Source organism: Ictidomys tridecemlineatus, chromosome 2, assembly GCF_052094955.1.
Source record: "Ictidomys tridecemlineatus isolate mIctTri1 chromosome 2, mIctTri1.hap1, whole genome shotgun sequence".
NCBI lineage: Eukaryota > Metazoa > Chordata > Mammalia > Rodentia > Sciuridae > Ictidomys > Ictidomys tridecemlineatus.
In genome coordinates, this window is record NC_135478.1 from 78,737,010 (window position 1) to 78,759,106 (window position 22,097).

Here is a 22,097-nt window from a genome sequence, read left to right on the forward strand (position 1 = left end):
TCTTTCTCCATTTTTGGGAGCAATATGTTGAAGACCTATAAATTAGCATTCAGGGGTACAAATAGGTGTACCCTGGGTCTGTGAGTATAGAGATAAATGTACATGCATGAATAGACCATACTGTGAATGAAGAATATAAATAGTTAAAATTTAAATAATGGATTGAATTGATATCTGAAAATATATAGGAAATCTTATACCGACACAGGATCATTCATGCCAACCCGTTATACATCTAATAGTAATATTAGGGTTATGGTTTACCCTTAATGGTGTGTGAGTTTTGCTTCAAAAGTGATTATGGAAATCCAAAATAATGTGTTTGGAAAGAAGTCTCATTAAAAGACCAGTCAAGAAACATGAAGGGATACATGTGTTCTGAAGTAGGATTTGATTGAAAGTGAACCAAATGCCTAGAAATTTGTGAACTTGAGGATGAAATATATATCCTATGATGTGCATCAACTAAGAAATACTAATGTACCAGTGTTGAATAAAAATGAATTTCAAAATAAACATCATGTCCCATAGGAGTCTACTTGCATTGATGTTAAACAGGGTCAGTTACTGTAGAAATGTTAGGATTTCTTTGCACCATTCACTGAAGTTAGTTTTCAGTACTAGAAAACAAATATGTATTTCAGGTGGATGAATATTTCTGAGACTAATCTTGTGAAAAGTTGATTATAAATCCACATACATGTACATAAATTTAGGGAGTGTAAAATAAGACACATATATTTTATATTTTGAATAATCTGGAGAGTGTGTGTGTGTGTATATATACATATATATATACACACAAAACACACACACACAGACACATTAAAAAGTAGAAATATATATGCCAATTGAAATTCATCATGAAATATATATCATCCACAGATCCAAAAATATTTATTTTACTGAACATGGATTTATGTATCATGTTGTTCAAGTAGGAAGCTTACCCATAGGTTGATTTTCAGTTCCAACAGCATTTAGGAGGAGTGATCTCTTCTCACAGTTTGTATCTGCCAAGTCAGCCACCTCACAAAACGTAGCTGGGAAACCAGGTAGGATTCTATATGTGCATGTAAAAATACATGTGTTGAATAGGATACAGAGAAAGGGAGACAGGAATTCACATACTTGTTAACTTTAAAAACACATGGAGAACTATTACATTGGACTAGATTCATAACACCTACTCTTTATAATGCAAAAGGCCTGTCCAACTACACACCATGCCTCCTCTGAAGTGCTTGTATTTCTATTCTGTTTGGGTTATTTTTCTCCATCATATTAGGATTCGTAGTCAGAGTCTAGTAGGGTATGGGTTAGGGTCAGGGATTCAGTATTTGGAATGGAAAATAGGAAAATGAATCCAATGTGTATGCAAATATGTGCTACCCAAAAATCTTCCACCTTCATCCAGAACAATGCCTTGACATTACCCTCGCCCCAAGTAAGATGCAATTGGAGGAGAAGAGTTAGAAAATCTTTGAATACATATGTGGAATGAAAAATGCTCAGGAGTTCACAACTTTGGAGGTGGTAGAGGAGTTTCCATAAGTAAGGGACAGGATAAACACTCCACAAACATGGAGCTCTGCTGGCCTAAAGACTTCTTGAGAAACTGCCTCTGAGGTTGGGCTCTTGAAATATATGTTGTTGTCAGGAGCTTTAGCTTCCTTTGTAGTGAGACCATCAAAGCTGGGTCTGCATCTATGTGACCTGGAGGACATGGTTTCTGATTTTCAATGAACATGAGGCAGAAGTGCTGAATTCTCTCTTTGTAGGTAAACTGTGGCCACTGGGGGCTAAGTGTCTCCCCGTGGGGACTGTGAATCAATTTGGTTGGTAATCCTCATCTTTCTTGGTGTTTCTTGCTGCTACACTAGGAGTTTAAAATTTCCTTCACGAAATACAACGAGTTCAACTGGGACACAGTGGTGGAGGGAATTCTGTGAAGTGTGGTGGGTCAAGGTCCTAGGAGTATGCACCAACCAGGCTTCTATCCCACAGAGCTTGCCCTCTTGACCATAGCAACCTCATTCTGAACATTGCCCTGAAACCTCTCCATATAACAAGATGCCTTTACATACAAGGGTCTGCTGGCTGCACCATGTCAGTCACAAGCCATTTGGAAAGCCCATGGCAGATCCACATGGCCCCACCACAGATGTTTTATCACACACCTGCACACCACTGCTCTAGGCCCACTAATCAGCAGGCCCCAACTTACTGGCATCTCTTTTCTAAACCATTTTCATGCAACCCAGTCAATCAAGGCCCCTGCATGGTACACTCATGATCAGCAACAGGACATCCAAAAGTTCTCCAGTGCCCCCTGGTGGGAATTTCAAAGATTGCATGGTATTTATCTAGCCATTTTTAAAGGATGAAGTCGGAGGCACTGTGGGTTTCCATTCATTCAGGAACCATTCAATGGTGAGGAAGATCATTTCAATGAAAGCTCTGGAGAACTCTCACAAACAAGGCTTCCCAAAGAGTGGCCAAAAAGTCACATGAAACCAGGCCCACTGAGGTCTACAATGTGAGGTCCATGTGTGTCTTGACTCTCAACTATGGCTGCCAGGTCTTTAAGAATAAAATCATGTTACATCCTGGATGATATTCCAGTGTTTTGTGGAAAGTCACCCTGGGGCTTCTATCTCAGTTTCCAAGGGTGACTCTCATGCGTGACCTCCAATAATCCCAACACAATTCATGGCAATACTTCTCTGAGGTCAGTTCCAGAACTCAGTCTCCAAGGGGAATCACACCAGAGTTCAAGCCCAGGGGGACCCAGTCATCTCTTCCACAGCCACACAAATGACCACAATTCAAACCGAAACACTGCCACAAGGCCCTCATCTTCTTCAATATAGACAATCCTCACAACCTCTGGCTGGAGTTTGCCAGGAGGGGAACAGCCTAAGACAGTGTTTACAATAAGCTTCCTTGCCCCTCATTAGCCTAATGTCAGGGTGGCCTGTACACCCTTCCTTTGAACCAGGAGTGATCAAATAGTCCTGCCTTTAATACTGCTCAGCTTCTTCACATTGAGGCCTGCTGATGGTGGGGTATAGATTCTTTGTGTGAATTGGAGTCTTGAGAAAATCTAAGCACATAATGCCTAGCCGCTGCAGGGCTTTGAAGAACTCATTTGACCCAAAGGATCCCTATTCTCACTTGATGGAGATCAGGAACCTTACAAAGGAAGGCGAGAGACTTCATCCACAATGACTGCTTTTTTGCTATATTGGCTTTGGATGCACATATAAGATCTTTCTTGAGATCCATCAGGTGCTGACAATCTAAGCCACAGCCTCACACAGGGCCAAGAGGCTGATTCAGACACATCCCTTTGCAAAGCAATTAAGCAAAGAGCCACAGGTGATGCCTGTTCGTTTGCATTTGAAAATGGTTTTCTTGAGGCTTCACAAAGGGGTGTCCTGAGGCAAACACCTTGCTGACATCCAGGGAAACAGAACAATAGGTAAGCAAAAGGCCCAAAGCAGGCTTTCTCCACTGAGACTTTACTGGGCCCACTGATATCTGAGTTTTCTGAGATGCTCGCCATTCCTTTCAGCTATCCAGTACATGGCCATGTCACCAAGCTTGGAGGTGGTACATATCTTGGACACAAAACCATGAGCCTATTCTGAAGAGTGGCCAGAATTCAGGAAGAAAACAGGACATTAGGAAGATAGGAGGTGTTGCCCATGGATAAGGCAAGCTACAGTCCATTCATAAATTGAGCAGGATGAATGCTGGAAGCTTTCTACTAGACAGGACACATCCATTGATGCATTCTCTTTTCTAATGTCTACAACCACAGACACAGTGGGATACACAGACATAGCAACACTCGCCTTGTCAAAAGACATGCTAGAAACAGTCCACTTTGAACCAAACAAACCTCCTTTCCTACCTCTTCTCACAACATTAGACAAAACCACAAATTCACACCCACACCCACAAAGCCACCTCCTTCCCCCAAGGAGGTCTGTGACTACCCGCAGTGTCCTCTGACTGGTGGGCCATACTATGTTCCCCCGAAATGGCCTGTCCTGTCTCAGATCTGGCCTCCGTGGCCACTTCTGTGAAGTTGACAGGAGCCAGGGGTGAGCCACTACCTGCTTTCCCAGGAAAGACCCCCTTCGGAGCTTTCCTGGCAATTGGCCATCCTCACATCTGTAGGTACCAAGAAAGACTGACTCTGTCCGTGGTAAATCCAGACAAGTGAGCCCACTGGGACTGGCACTGGGACTGCCTCTGGGTGCCTGGCTTCCTGGATCCCAAGTTCAGAGAGTTCCATCACCAAGGAAGTGTGGTGAGGTCACTTCCTTCAGGAACTGAATGAGGTCACTGCCTTGGAAACCACTTTGTCCTAACTGTTGCTTCTAAGGGTCTCATGAGATGGAGGCTGCCCCTTCTTCCTGTGACACTTTCACAAGTTAGAATGGTATATCAACCATAGGCACCCAGGAAAAGCTCTCCACACAGGCCTGGTTTGGTCCATCTTGTGTACATTAAGAAGAGAGAGGCTCATTCAGACACATCCCTTAATCCTGACCAGGTTGTCTGCCACCGGAGATGACTTTTGCTCTCTCAGATCCTTCCTAGCTGCCTACATCTTCTCCAGGGATCATTTCTCCATGGACCTTTGAGGTTCTCAGCAGGTGGAAGATCCCCTACATTCTTGTATTGTAAGACCAACTCTGTCCCTGCTCTTCTGTAAAGTTAGATTGAGGGAACAGTGTATGCTTGGGGTTAAGAACATGTTCCATTTGGGTTAGGGAACATTCTGCTGGATGAAGAATGGTATTGGGAACCTGTGATATTTATAATAATACCGAGGTGAAATATATGTATGAAAACAGAAATCTAAGTAAGATTTGAAGGCCAGAAGGGCATTGGGCCCTTGATTGGGATACTTAGCTTTGAAATACATTCTGCACAGATGTCTCTGATAAATCCATATACAATGGCATAGGACCTTATACCTTAAATGATTCAATGTAGAAGAGAACATGCAGTCAAAAAGGGATAGTAGGTAGGATTAGGAAGATAGTCAGTAGGTTTAGGAAGAAGGGTGAGTATAAAATTTGGACCAAAATTTCTTTAGCAATAGGCTGTCTGTTAGAGAGTGAATGTAAATGTCAGCACATGTGAAGAGTCAGTCACAATGATGAACTGGGGAAAATAGGTAGGAAAGTAAAAATGAATATCAACATTAGGAAATCAGGCAAAGTATAAAGTGAGTGATAGGATTAGACATTTTCAACAGGGTTGAGGTTGAATATATAATCTCAGGCAGAAACAAATGTGTAGTCACAAATAAAATTGAAATTTGAGAGCATTAGGCAACCTGGACAAGGATGTTTAAGTAATCCATGCTCACTTTCCAATTAGGCTTTGGTACAATCATAAGTGTGACCTTTGCATTTTGTGTGCAGAATATCACTGTGATACAATGTATATGTAGATAAGGTGATGTATTTCTTTCACCATTTTTGGGAGCAATATTTTGAAGACCTATAAATTAGCATTCAGGGGTACAAATAGGTGTACCCTGGGTCTGTGAGTATAGAGATAATGCATGAATAGACCATACTGTGAATGAAGAATATAAATGGTTAAAATTTGAATACTGGATTGAATTGATATCTGAAAATATATAGGAAAACTTATACTGATACGGGATCATTCATGCCAACCAGTTATACATCTAATGGTAATATTAGGGTTGTGGTTTACCCTTAATGGTGTGAGAGTTTTGCTTCAAAAGTGATTATGGAAATCCAAAATAATGTGTTTGGAAAGAAGTCTCATTAAAAGACCAGTCAAGAAACATGAAGGGATACATGTGTTCTGAAGTAGGATTTGATTGAAAGTGAACCAAATGCCTAGAAATTTGTGAACTTGAGGATGAAATATATATCCTATGATGTGTATCAACTGAAGAAATACTAATGTACCAGTGTTGAATAAAAACGAATGTCAAAATAAACATCATGTCCCATAGGAGTCTACTTGCATTGATGTTAAACAGGGTCAGTTACTGTAGAAATGTTAAGATTTCTTTGCACCATTCACTGAAGTTAGGTTTCTGTACTAGAAAAATAATATGTATTTCAGGTGGATGAATATTTCTGAGACTAATCTTGTGAAAAGTTGCTTATAAATCCACATACGTGTACATAAATTTAGGGAGTGTAAAATAAGACACATATATTTTATATTTTTAATAATCTGGAGAGTGTGTGTGTGAGTATATATACATATATATATATATATATATATATATACACACAAAACACACACACAGACACATTAAAAAGTAGAAATATATATGCCAATTGAAATTCATCATGAAATATATATCATCCACAGATCCAAAAATATTTATTTTACTGAACATGGATTTATGTATCATGTTGTTCAAGTAGGAAGCTTACCCATAGGTTGATTTTCAGTTCCAACAGCATTTAGGAGGAGTGATCTCTTCTCACAGTTTGTATCTGCCAAGTCAGCCACCTCACAAAACGTAGCTGGGAAACCAGGTAGGATTCTATATGTGCATGTAAAAATACATGTGTTGAATAGGATACAGAGAAAGGGAGACAGGAATTCACATACTTGTTAACTTTAAAAACACATGGAGAACTATTACATTGGACTAGATTCATAACACCTACTCTTTATAATGCAAAAGGCCTGTCCAACTACACACCATGCCTCCTCTGAAGTGCTTGTATTTCTATTCTGTTTGGGTTATTTTTCTCCATCATATTAGGATTCGTAGTCAGAGTCTAGTAGGGTATGGGTTAGTGTCAGGGATTCAGTATTTGGAATGGAAAATAGGAAAATGAATCCAATGTGTATGCAAATATGTGCTACCCAAAAATCTTCCCACCTTCATCCAGAACAATGCCTTGACATTACCCTCGCCCCAAGTAAGATGCAATTGGAGGAGAAGAGTTAGAAAATCTTTGAATACATATGTGGAATGAAAAATGCTCAGGAGTTCACAACTTTGGAGGTGGTAGAGGAGTTTCCATAAGTAAGGGACAGGATAAACACTCCACAAACATGGAGCTCTGCTGGCCTAAAGACTTCTTGAGAAACTGCCTCTGAGGTTGGGCTCTTGAAATATATGTTGTTGTCAGGAGCTTTAGCTTCCTTTGTAGTGAGACCATCAAAGCTGGGTCTGCATCTATGTGACCTGGAGGACATGGTTTCTGATTTTCCAATGAACATGAGGCAGAAGTGCTGAATTCTCTCTTTGTAGGTAAACTGTGGCCACTGGGGGCTAAGTGTCTCCCCGTGGGGACTGTGAATCCATTTGGTAATCCTCATCTTTCTTGGTGTTTCTTGCTGCTACACTAGGAGTTTAAAATTTCCTTCACGAAATACAACGAGTTCAACTGGGACACAGTGGTGGAGGGAATTCTGTGAAGTGTGGTGGGTCAAGGTCCTAGGAGTATGCACCAACCAGGCTTCTATCCCACAGAGCTTGCCCTCTTGACCATAGCAACCTCATTCTGAACATTGCCCTGAAACCTCTCCATATAACAAGATGCCTTTACATACAAGGGTCTGCTGGCTGCACCATGTCAGTCACAAGCCATTTGGAAGCCCATGGCAGATCCACATGGCCCCACCACAGATGTTTTATCACACACCTGCACACCACTGCTCTAGGCCCACTAATCAGCAGGCCCCAACTTACTGGTATCTCTTTTCTAAACCATTTTCATGCAACCCAGTCAATCAAGGCCCCTGCATGGTACACTCATGATCAGCAACAGGACATCCAAAAGTTCTCCAGTGCCACCTGGTGGGAATTTCAAAGATTGCATGGTATTTATCTAGCCATTTTTAAAGGATGAAGTTGGAGGCACTGTGGGTTTCCATTCATTCAGGAACCATTCAATGGTGAGGAAGATCATTTCAATGAAAGCTCTGGAGAACTCTCACAAACAAGGCTTCCCAAAGAGTGGCCAAAAAGTCACATGAAACCAGGCCCACTGAGGTCTACAATGTGAGGTCCATGTGTGTCTTGACTCTCAACTATGGCTGCCAGGTCTTTAAGAATAAAATCATGTTATATCCTGGCTGATATTCCCAGTGTTTTGTGGAAAGTCACCCTGGGCTTCTATCTCAGTTTCCAAGGGTGACTCTCATGCGTGACCTCCAATAATCCCAACACAATTCATGGCAATACTTCTCTGAGGTCAGTTCCAGAACTCAGTCTCCAAGGGGAATCACACCAGAGTTCAAGCCCAGGGGGACCCAGTCATCTCTTCCACAGCCACACAAATGACCACAATTCAAACCGAAACACTGCCACAAGGCCCTCATCTTCTTCAATATAGACAATCCTCACAACCTCTGGCTGGAGGTTTCCAGGAGGGGAACAGCCTAAGACAGTGTTTACAATAAGCTTCCTTGCCCCTCATTAGCCTAATGTCAGGGTGGCCTGTACACCCTTCCTTTGAACCAGGAGTGATCAAATAGTCCTGCCTTTAATACTGCTCAGCTTCTTCACATTGAGGCCTGCTGATGGTGGGGTATAGATTCTTTGGGTGAATTGGAGTCATGAGAAAATCTAAGCACATAATGCCTAGCCGCTGCAGGGCTTTGAAGAACTCATTTGACCCAAAGGATCCCTATTCTCACTTGATGGAGATCAGGAACCTTACAAAGGAAGGCGAGAGACTTCATCCACAATGACTGCTTTTTTGCTCTATTGGCTTTGGATGCACATATAAGGTCTTTCTTGAGATCCATCAGGTGCTGACAATCTAAGCCACAGCCTCACACAGGGCCAAGAGGCTGATTCAGACACATCCCTTTGCAAAGCAATTAAGCAAAGAGCCACAGGTGATGCCTGTTCGTTTGCATTTGAAAATGGTTTTCTTGAGGCTTCACAAAGGGGTGTCCTGTGGCAAACACCTTGCTGACATCCAGGGAAACAGAACAATAGGTAAGCAAAAGGCCCAAAGCAGGCTTTCTCCACTGAGACTTTACTGGGCCCACTGATATCTGAGTTTTCTGAGATGCTCACCATTCCTTTCAGCTATCCAGTACATGGCCATGTCACCAAGCTTGGAGGTGGTACATATCTTGGACACAAAACCATGAGCCTATTCTGAAGAGTGGCCAGAATTCAGGAAGAAAACAGGACATTAGGAAGATAGGAGGTGTTGCCCATGGATAAGGCAAGCTGCAGTCCATTCATAAATTGAGCAGGATGAATGCTGGAAGCTTTCTACTAGACAGGACACATCCATTGATGCATTCTCTTTTCTAATGTCTACAACCACAGACACAGTGGGATACACAGACATAGCAACACTCGCCTTGTCAAAAGACATGCTAGAAACAGTCCACTTTGAACCAAACAAACCTCCTTTCCTACCTCTTCTCACAACATTAGACAAAACCACAAATTCACACCCACACCCACAAAGCCACCTCCTTCCCCCAAGGAGGTCTGTGACTACCCGCAGTGTCCTCTGACTGGTGGGCCATACTATGTTCCCCCGAAATGGCCTGTCCTGTCTCAGATCTGGCCTCCGTGGCCACTTCTGTGAAGTTGACAGGAGCCAGGGGTGAGCCACTACCTGCTTTCCCAGGAAAGACCCCCTTCGGAGCTTTCCTGGCAATTGGCCATCCTCACATCTGTAGGTACCAAGAAAGACTGACTCTGTCCGTGGTAAATCCAGACAAGTGAGCCCACTGGGACTGGCACTGGGACTGCCTCTGGGTGCCTGGCTTCCTGGATCCCAAGTTCAGAGAGTTCCATCACCAAGGAAGTGTGGTGAGGTCACTTCCTTCACGAACTGAATGAGGTCACTGCCTTGGAAACCACTTTGTCCTAACTGTTGCTTCTAAGGGTCTCATGAGATGGAGGCTGCCCCTTCTTCCGGTGACACTTTCACAAGTTAGAATGGTATATCAACCATAGGCACCCAGGAAAAGCTCTCCACACAGGCCTGGTTTGGTCCATCTTGTCTACATTAAGAAGAGAGAGGCTCATTCAGACACATCCCTTCATCCTGACCAGGTTGTCTGCCACCGGAGATGACTTTTGCTCTCTCAGATCCTTCCTAGCTGCCTACATCTTCTCCAGGGATCATTTCTCCATGGACCTTTGAGGTTCTCAGCAGGTGGAAGATCCCCTACATTCTTGTATTGTAAGACCAACTCTGTCCCTGCTCTTCTGTAAAGTTAGATTGAGGGAACAGTGTATGCTTGGGGTTAAGAACATGTTCCATTTGGGTTAGGGAACATTCTGCTGGATGAAGAATGGTATTGGGAACCTGTGATATTTATAATAATACCGAGGTGAAATATATGTATGAAAACAGAAATCTAAGTAAGATTTGAAGGCCAGAAGGGCATTGGGCCCTTGATTGGGATAGTTAGCTTTGAATTACATTCTGTACAGATGTCTCTGATAAATCCATATACAATGGCACAGGACCTTGTACCTTGGATGATTCAATGTAGAAGAGAACATCCAGTCAAAAAGGGATAATAGGTAGGATTAGGAAGATAGTCAGTAGGTTTAGGAAGAAGAATGAGTATAAAATTTGGACCAAAAGTTCTGTAGCAATAGGCTTTCTGTTAGAGAGTGAATGTAAATGTCAGCACATGTGAAGAGTCAGTCACAATGATGAACTGGGGAAAATCGGTAGGAAAGCAAAAATGAATATCGACATTAGGAAATCAGGCAAAGTATAAAGTGAGTGATAGGATTAGACATTTTTAAGAGGGTTGAGGTTGAATATATATTCTTAGGCAGAAACAAATGTGTAGTCACAAATAAAATTGAAATTTGAGAGCATGAGGCAACCTGGACAAGGATGTTTTTAGTAATCCATGCTCACTTTCCAATTAGGCTTTGGAACAATCATAAGTGAACTTTGCATTTTATGTGCAGAATATCAGTGTGATACAATGTATATGTAGATAAGGTGATGTGAGTATTTCTTTCTCCATTTTTGGGAGCAATATGTTGAAGACCTATAAATTAGCATTCAGGGGTACAAATAGGTGTACCCTGGGTCTGTGAGTATAGAGATAATGCATGAATAGACCATACTGTGAATGAAGAATATAAATAGTTAAAATTTAAATAATGGATTGAATTGATATCTGAAAATATATAGGAAATCTTATACCGACACAGGATCATTCATGCCAACCCGTTATACATCTAATAGTAATATTAGGGTTATGGTTTACCCTTAATGGTGTGTGAGTTTTGCTTCAAAAGTGATTATGGAAATCCAAAATAATGTGTTTGGAAAGAAGTCTCATTAAAAGACCAGTCAAGAAACATGAAGGGATACATGTGTTCTGAAGTAGGATTTGATTGAAAGTGAACCAAATGCCTAGAAATTTGTGAACTTGAGGATGAAATATATATCCTATGATGTGCATCAACTAAGAAATACTAATGTACCAGTGTTGAATAAAAATGAATTTCAAAATAAACATCATGTCCCATAGGAGTCTACTTGCATTGATGTTAAACAGGGTCAGTTACTGTAGAAATGTTAGGATTTCTTTGCACCATTCACTGAAGTTAGTTTTCAGTACTAGAAAACAAATATGTATTTCAGGTGGATGAATATTTCTGAGACTAATCTTGTGAAAAGTTGATTATAAATCCACATACATGTACATAAATTTAGGGAGTGTAAAATAAGACACATATATTTTATATTTTGAATAATCTGGAGAGTGTGTGTGTGTGTATATATACATATATATATACACACAAAACACACACACACAGACACATTAAAAAGTAGAAATATATATGCCAATTGAAATTCATCATGAAATATATATCATCCACAGATCCAAAAATATTTATTTTACTGAACATGGATTTATGTATCATGTTGTTCAAGTAGGAAGCTTACCCATAGGTTGATTTTCAGTTCCAACAGCATTTAGGAGGAGTGATCTCTTCTCACAGTTTGTATCTGCCAAGTCAGCCACCTCACAAAACGTAGCTGGGAAACCAGGTAGGATTCTATATGTGCATGTAAAAATACATGTGTTGAATAGGATACAGAGAAAGGGAGACAGGAATTCACATACTTGTTAACTTTAAAAACACATGGAGAACTATTACATTGGACTAGATTCATAACACCTACTCTTTATAATGCAAAAGGCCTGTCCAACTACACACCATGCCTCCTCTGAAGTGCTTGTATTTCTATTCTGTTTGGGTTATTTTTCTCCATCATATTAGGATTCGTAGTCAGAGTCTAGTAGGGTATGGGTTAGTGTCAGGGATTCAGTATTTGGAATGGAAAATAGGAAAATGAATCCAATGTGTATGCAAATATGTGCTACCCAAAAATCTTCCCACCTTCATCCAGAACAATGCCTTGACATTACCCTCGCCCCAAGTAAGATGCAATTGGAGGAGAAGAGTTAGAAAATCTTTGAATACATATGTGGAATGAAAAATGCTCAGGAGTTCACAACTTTGGAGGTGGTAGAGGAGTTTCCATAAGTAAGGGACAGGATAAACACTCCACAAACATGGAGCTCTGCTGGCCTAAAGACTTCTTGAGAAACTGCCTCTGAGGTTGGGCTCTTGAAATATATGTTGTTGTCAGGAGCTTTAGCTTCCTTTGTAGTGAGACCATCAAAGCTGGGTCTGCATCTATGTGACCTGGAGGACATGGTTTCTGATTTTCCAATGAACATGAGGCAGAAGTGCTGAATTCTCTCTTTGTAGGTAAACTGTGGCCACTGGGGGCTAAGTGTCTCCCCGTGGGGACTGTGAATCCATTTGGTAATCCTCATCTTTCTTGGTGTTTCTTGCTGCTACACTAGGAGTTTAAAATTTCCTTCACGAAATACAACGAGTTCAACTGGGACACAGTGGTGGAGGGAATTCTGTGAAGTGTGGTGGGTCAAGGTCCTAGGAGTATGCACCAACCAGGCTTCTATCCCACAGAGCTTGCCCTCTTGACCATAGCAACCTCATTCTGAACATTGCCCTGAAACCTCTCCATATAACAAGATGCCTTTACATACAAGGGTCTGCTGGCTGCACCATGTCAGTCACAAGCCATTTGGAAGCCCATGGCAGATCCACATGGCCCCACCACAGATGTTTTATCACACACCTGCACACCACTGCTCTAGGCCCACTAATCAGCAGGCCCCAACTTACTGGCATCTCTTTTCTAAACCATTTTCATGCAACCCAGTCAATCAAGGCCCCTGCATGGTACACTCATGATCAGCAACAGGACATCCAAAAGTTCTCCAGTGCCCCCTGGTGGGAATTTCAAAGATTGCATGGTATTTATCTAGCCATTTTTAAAGGATGAAGTCGGAGGCACTGTGGGTTTCCATTCATTCAGGAACCATTCAATGGTGAGGAAGATCATTTCAATGAAAGCTCTGGAGAACTCTCACAAACAAGGCTTCCCAAAGAGTGGCCAAAAAGTCACATGAAACCAGGCCCACTGAGGTCTACAATGTGAGGTCCATGTGTGTCTTGACTCTCAACTATGGCTGCCAGGTCTTTAAGAATAAAATCATGTTACATCCTGGATGATATTCCCAGTGTTTTGTGGAAAGTCACCCTGGGCTTCTATCTCAGTTTCCAAGGGTGACTCTCATGCGTGACCTCCAATAATCCCAACACAATTCATGGCAATACTTCTCTGAGGTCAGTTCCAGAACTCAGTCTCCAAGGGGAATCACATCAGAGTTCAAGCCCAGGGGGACCCAGTCATCTCTTCCACAGCCACAGAAATGACCACAATTCAAACCAAAACACTGCCACAAGGCCCTCATCTTCTTCAATATAGACAATCCTCACAACCTCTGGCTGGAGTTTGCCAGGAGGGGAACAGCCTAAGACAGTGTTTACAATAAGCTTCCTTGCCCCTCATTAGCCTAATGTCAGGGTGGCCTGTACACCCTTCCTTTGAACCAGGAGTGATCAAATAGTCCTGCCTTTAATACTGCTCAGCTTCTTCACATTGAGGCCTGCTGATGGTGGGGTATAGATTCTTTGTGTGAATTGGAGTCTTGAGAAAATCTAAGCACATAATGCCTAGCCGCTGCAGGGCTTTGAAGAACTCATTTGACCCAAAGGATCCCTATTCTCACTTGATGGAGATCAGGAACCTTACAAAGGAAGGCGAGAGACTTCATCCACAATGACTGCTTTTTTGCTATATTGGCTTTGGATGCACATATAAGATCTTTCTTGAGATCCATCAGGTGCTGACAATCTAAGCCACAGCCTCACACAGGGCCAAGAGGCTGATTCAGACACATCCCTTTGCAAAGCAATTAAGCAAAGAGCCACAGGTGATGCCTGTTCGTTTGCATTTGAAAATGGTTTTCTTGAGGCTTCACAAAGGGGTGTCCTGAGGCAAACACCTTGCTGACATCCAGGGAAACAGAACAATAGGTAAGCAAAAGGCCCAAAGCAGGCTTTCTCCACTGAGACTTTACTGGGCCCACTGATATCTGAGTTTTCTGAGATGCTCGCCATTCCTTTCAGCTATCCAGTACATGGCCATGTCACCAAGCTTGGAGGTGGTACATATCTTGGACACAAAACCATGAGCCTATTCTGAAGAGTGGCCAGAATTCAGGAAGAAAACAGGACATTAGGAAGATAGGAGGTGTTGCTCATGGATAAGGCAAGCTGCAGTCCATTCATAAATTGAGCAGGATGAATGCTGGAAGCTTTCTACTAGACAGGACACATCCATTGATGCATTCTCCTTTCTAATGTCTACAACCACAGACACAGTGGGATACACAGACATAGCAACACTCGCCTTGTCAAAAGACATGCTAGAAACAGTCCACTTTGAACCAAACAAACCTCCTTTCCTACCTCTTCTCACAACATTAGACAAAACCACAAATTCACACCCACACCCACAAAGCCACCTCCTTCCCCCAAGGAGGTCTGTGACTACCCGCAGTGTCCTCTGACTGGTGGGCCATACTATGTTCCCCTGAAATGGCCTGTCCTGTCTCAGATCTGGCCTCCGTGGCCACTTCTGTGAAGTTGACAGGAGCCAGGGGTGAGCCACTACCTGCTTTCCCAGGAAAGACCCCCTTCGGAGCTTTCCTGGCAATTGGCCATCCTCACATCTGTAGGTACCAAGAAAGACTGACTCTGTCCGTGGTAAATCCAGACAAGTGAGCCCACTGGGACTGGCACTGGGACTGCCTCTGGGTGCCTGGCTTCCTGGATCCCAAGTTCAGAGAGTTCCATCACCAAGGAAGTGTGGTGAGGTCACTTCCTTCAGGAACTGAATGAGGTCACTGCCTTGGAAACCACTTTGTCCTAACTGTTGCTTCTAAGGGTCTCATGAGATGGAGGCTGCCCCTTCTTCCTGTGACACTTTCACAAGTTAGAATGGTATATCAACCATAGGCACCCAGGAAAAGCTCTCCACACAGGCCTGGTTTGGTCCATCTTGTCTACATTAAGAAGAGAGAGGCTCATTCAGACACATCCCTTCATCCTGACCAGGTTGTCTGCCACCGGAGATGACGTTTGCTCTCTCAGATCCTTCCTAGCTGCCTACATCTTCTCCAGGGATCATTTCTCCATGGACCTTTGAGGTTCTCAGCAGGTGGAAGATCCCCTACATTCTTGTATTGTAAGACCAACTCTGTCCCTGCTCTTCTGTAAAGTTAGATTGAGGGAACAGTGTATGCTTGGGGTTAAGAACATGTTCCATTTGGGTTAGGGAACATTCTGCTGGATGAAGAATGGTATTGGGAACCTGTGATATTTATAATAATACCGAGGTGAAATATATGTATGAAAACAGAAATCTAAGTAAGATTTGAAGGCCAGAAGGGCATTGGGCCCTTGATTGGGATAGTTAGCTTTGAATTACATTCTGTACAGATGTCTCTGATAAATCCATATACAATGGCACAGGACCTTGTACCTTGGATGATTCAATGTAGAAGAGAACATCCAGTCAAAAAGGGATAATAGGTAGGATTAGGAAGATAGTCAGTAGGTTTAGGAAGAAGAATGAGTATAAAATTTGGACCAAAAGTTCTTTAGCAATAGGCTGTCTGTTAGAGAGTGAATGTAAATGTCAGCACATGTGAAGAGTCAGTCACAATGATGAACTGGGGAAAATCGGTAGGAAAGCAAAAATGAATATCGACATTAGGAAATCAGGCAAAGTATAAAGTGAGTGATAGGATTAGACATTTTTAAGAGGGTTGAGGTTGAATATATATTCTTTGGCAGAAACAAATGTGTAGTCACAAATAAAATTGAAATTTGAGAGCATGAGGCAACCTGGACAAGGATGTTTTTAGTAATCCATGCTCACTTTCCAATTAGGCTTTGGAACAATCATAAGTGAACTTTGCATTTTATGTGCAGACTATCAGTGTGATACAATGTATATGTAGATAAGGTGATGTGAGTATTTCTTTCTCCATTTTTGGGAGCAATATGTTGAAGACCTATAAATTAGCATTCAGGGGTACAAATAGGTGTACCCTGGGTCTGTGAGTATAGAGATAATGCATGAATAGACCATACTGTGAATGAAGAATATAAATAGTTAAAATTTAAATAATGGATTGAATTGATATCTGAAAATATATAGGAAATCTTATACCGACACAGGATCATTCATGCCAACCCGTTATACATCTAATAGTAATATTAGGGTTATGGTTTACCCTTAATGGTGTGTGAGTTTTGCTTCAAAAGTGATTATGGAAATCCAAAATAATGTGTTTGGAAAGAAGTCTCATTAAAAGACCAGTCAAGAAACATGAAGGGATACATGTGTTCTGAAGTAGGATTTGATTGAAAGTGAACCAAATGCCTAGAAATTTGTGAACTTGAGGATGAAATATATATCCTATGATGTGCATCAACTAAGAAATACTAATGTACCAGTGTTGAATAAAAATGAATTTCAAAATAAACATCATGTCCCATAGGAGTCTACTTGCATTGATGTTAAACAGGGTCAGTTACTGTAGAAATGTTAGGATTTCTTTGCACCATTCACTGAAGTTAGTTTTCAGTACTAGAAAACAAATATGTATTTCAGGTGGATGAATATTTCTGAGACTAATCTTGTGAAAAGTTGATTATAAATCCACATACATGTACATAAATTTAGGGAGTGTAAAATAAGACACATATATTTTATATTTTGAATAATCTGGAGAGTGTGTGTGTGTGTATATATACATATATATATACACACAAAACACACACACACAGACACATTAAAAAGTAGAAATATATATGCCAATTGAAATTCACCATGAAATATATATCATCCACAGATCCAAAAATATTTATTTTACTGAACATGGATTTATGTATCATGTTGTTCAAGTAGGAAGCTTACCCATAGGTTGATTTTCAGTTCCAACAGCATTTAGGAGGAGTGATCTCTTCTCACAGTTTGTATCTGCCAAGTCAGCCACCTCACAAAATGTAGCTGGGAAACCAGGTAGGATTCTATATGTGCATGTAAAAATACATGTGTTGAATAGGATACAGAGAAAGGGAGACAGGAATTCACATACTTGTTAACTTTAAAAACACATGGAGAACTATTACATTGGACTAGATTCATAACACCTACTCTTTATAATGCAAAAGGCCTGTCCAACTGCACACCATGCCTCCTCTGAAGTGCTTGTATTTCTATTCTGTTTGGGTTATTTTTCTCCATCATATTAGGATTCGTAGTCAGAGTCTAGTAGGGTATGGGTTAGTGTCAGGGATTCAGTATTTGGAATGGAAAATAGGAAAATGAATCCAATGTGTATGCAAATATGTGCTACCCAAAAATCTTCCCACCTTCATCCAGAACAATGCCTTGACATTACCCTCGCCCCAAGTAAGATGCAATTGGAGGAGAAGAGTTAGAAAATCTTTGAATACATATGTGGAATGAAAAATGCTCAGGAGTTCACAACTTTGGAGGTGGTAGAGGAGTTTCCATAAGTAAGGGACAGGATAAACACTCCACAAACATGGAGCTCTGCTGGCCTAAAGACTTCTTGAGAAACTGCCTCTGAGGTTGGGCTCTTGAAATATATGTTGTTGTCAGGAGCTTTAGCTTCCTTTGTAGTGAGACCATCAAAGCTGGGTCTGCATCTATGTGACCTGGAGGACATGGTTTCTGATTTTCCAATGAACATGAGGCAGAAGTGCTGAATTCTCTCTTTGTAGGTAAACTGTGGCCACTGGGGGCTAAGTGTCTCCCCGTGGGGACTGTGAATCCATTTGGTAATCCTCATCTTTCTTGGTGTTTCTTGCTGCTACACTAGGAGTTTAAAATTTCCTTCACGAAATACAACGAGTTCAACTGGGACACAGTGGTGGAGGGAATTCTGTGAAGTGTGGTGGGTCAAGGTCCTAGGAGTATGCACCAACCAGGCTTCTATCCCACAGAGCTTGCCCTCTTGACCATAGCAACCTCATTCTGAACATTGCCCTGAAACCTCTCCATATAACAAGATGCCTTTACATGCAAGGGTCTGCTGGCTGCACCATGTCAGTCACAAGCCATTTGGAAGCCCATGGCAGATCCACATGGCCCCACCACAGATGTTTTATCACACACCTGCACACCACTGCTCTAGGCCCACTAATCAGCAGGCCCCAACTTACTGGCATCTCTTTTCTAAACCATTTTCATGCAACCCAGTCAATCAAGGCCCCTTCATGGTACACTCATGATCAGCAACAGGACATCCAAAAGTTCTCCAGTGCCACCTGGTGGGAATTTCAAAGATTGCATGGTATTTATCTAGCCATTTTTAAAGGATGAAGTTGGAGGCACTGTGGGTTTCCATTCATTCAGGAACCATTCAATGGTGAGGAAGATCATTTCAATGAAAGCTCTGGAGAACTCTCACAAACAAGGCTTCCCAAAGAGTGGCCAAAAAGTCACATGAAACCAGGCCCACTGAGGTCTACAATGTGGGGTCCATGTGTGTCTTGACTCTCAACTATGGCTGCCAGGTCTTTAAGAATAAAATCATGTTATATCCTGGCTGATATTCCCAGTGTTTTGTGGAAAGTCACCCTGGGCTTCTATCTCAGTTTCCAAGGGTGACTCTCATGCGTGACCTCCAATAATCCCAACACAATTCATGGCAATACTTCTCTGAGGTCAGTTCCAGAACTCAGTCTCCAAGGGGAATCACACCAGAGTTCAAGTCCAGGGGGACCCAGTCATCTCTTCCACAGCCACACAAATGACCACAATTCAAACCGAAACACTGCCACAAGGCCCTCATCTTCTTCAATATAGACAATCCTCACAACCTGTGGCTGGAGTTTGCCAGGAGGGGAACAGCCTAAGACAGTGTTTACAATAAGCTTCCTTGCCCCTCATTAGCCTAATGTCAGGGTGGCCTGTACACCCTTCCTTTGAACCAGGAGTGATCAAATAGTCCTGCCTTTAATACTGCTCAGCTTCTTCACATTGAGGCCTGCTGATGGTGGGGTATAGATTCTTTGTGTGAATTGGAGTCATGAGAAAATCTAAGCACATAATGCCTAGCCGCTGCAGGGCTTTGAAGAACTCATTTACCCAAAGGATCCCTATTCTCACTTGATGGAGATCAGGAACCTTACAAAGGAAGGCGAGAGACTTCATCCACAATGACTGCTTTTTTGCTCTATTGGCTTTGGATGCACATATAAGATCTTTCTTGAGATCCATCAGGTGCTGACAATCTAAGCCACAGCCTCACACAGTGCCAAGAGGCTGATTCAGACACATCCCTTTGCAAAGCAATTAAGCAAAGAGCCACAGGTGATGCCTGTTCGTTTGCATTTGAAAATGGTTTTCTTGAGGCTTCACAAAGGGGTGTCCTGAGGCAAACACCTTGCTGACATCCAGGGAAACAGAACAATAGCTAAGCAAAAGGCCCAAAGCAGGCTTTCTCCACTGAGACTTTACTGGGCCCACTGATATCTGAGTTTTCTGAGATGCTCGCCATTCCTTTCAGCTATCCAGTACATGGCCATGTCACCAAGCTTGGAGGTGGTACATATCTTGGACACAAAACCATGAGCCTATTCTGAAGAGTGGCCAGAATTCAGGAAGAAAACAGGACATTAGGAAGATAGGAGGTGTTGCCCATGGATAAGGCAAGCTGCAGTCCATTCATAAATTGAGCAGGATGAATGCTGGAAGCCTTCTACTAGACAGGACACATCCATTGATGCATTCTCTTTTCTAATGTCTACAACCACAGACACAGTGGGATACACAGACATAGCAACACTCGCCTTGTCAAAAGACATGCTAGAAACAGTCCACTTTGAACCAAACAAACCTCCTTTCCTACCTCTTCTCACAACATTAGACAAAACCACAAATTCACACCCACACCCACAAAGCCAATTCCTTCCCCCAAGGAGGTCTGTGACTACCCACAGTGTCCTCTGACTGGTGGGCCATACTATGTTCCCCCGAAATGGCCTGTCCTGTGTCAGATCTGGCCTCCGTGGCCACTTCTGTGAAGTTGACAGGAGCCAGGGGTGAGCCACTACCTGCTTTCCCAGGAAAGACCCCCTTCGGAGCTTTCCTGGCAATTGGCCATCCTCACATCTGTAGGTACCAAGAAAGACTGACTCTGTCCGTGGTAAATCCAGACAAGTGAGCCCACTGGGACTGGCACTGGGACTGCCTCTGGGTGCCTGGCTTCCTGGATCCCAAGTTCAGAGAGTTCCATCACCAAGGAAGTGTGGTGAGTTCACTTCCTTCAGGAACTGAATGAGGTCACTGCCTTGGAAACCACTTTGTCCTAACTGTTGCTTCTAAGGGTCTCATGAGATGGAGGCTGCCCCTTCTTCCTGTGACACTTTCACAAGTTAGAATGGTATATCAACCATAGGCACCCAGGAAAAGCTCTCCACACAGGCCTGGTTTGGTCCATCTTGTCTACATTAAGAAGAGAGAGGCTCATTCAGACACATCCCTTCATCCTGACCAGGTTGTCTGCCACCGGAGATGACTTTTGCTCTCTCAGATCCTTCCTAGCTGCCTACATCTTCTCCAGGGATCATTTCTCCATGGACGTTTGAGGTTCTCAGCAGGTGGAAGATCCCCTACATTCTTGTATTGTAAGACCAACTCTGTCCCTGCTCTTCTGTAAAGTTGGATTGAGGGAACAGTGTATGCTTGGGGTTAAGAACATGTTCCATTTGGGTTAGGAAACATTCTGCTGGATGAAGAATGGTATTGGGAACCTGTGATATTTATAATAATACCGAGGTGAAATATATGTATGAAAACAGAAATCTAAGTAAGATTTGAAGGCCAGAAGGGCATTGGGCCCTTGATTGGGATACTTAGCTTTGAATTACATTCTGTACAGATGTCTCTGATAAATCCATATACAATGGCACAGGACCTTGTACCTTGGATGATTCAATGTAGAAGAGAACATCCAGTCAAAAAGGGATAATAGGTAGGATTAGGAAGATAGTCAGTAGGTTTAGGAAGAAGAGTGAGTATAAAATTTGGACCAAAAGTTCTTTAGCAATAGGCTGTCTGTTAGAGAGTGAATGTAAATGTCAGCACATGTGAAGAGTCAGTCACAATGATGAACTGGGGAAAATCGGTAGGAAAGCAAAAATGAATATCGACATTAGGAAATCAGGCAAAGTATAAAGTGAGTGATAGGATTAGACATTTTTAAGAGGGTTGAGGTTGAATATATATTCTTAGGCAGAAACAAATGTGTAGTCACAAATAAAATTGAAATTTGAGAGCATGAGGCAACCTGGACAAGGATGTTTTTAGTAATCCATGCTCACTTTCCAATTAGGCTTTGGAACAATCATAAGTGTGACCTTTGCATTTTGTGTGCAGAATATCAGTGTGATACAATGTATATGTAGATAAGGTGATGTGAGTATTTCTTTCTCCATTTTTGGGAGCAATATGTTGAAGACCTATAAATTAGCATTCAGGGGTACAAATAGGTGTACCCTGGGTCTGTGAGTATAGAGATAATGCATGAATAGACCATACTGTGAATGAAGAATATAAATAGTT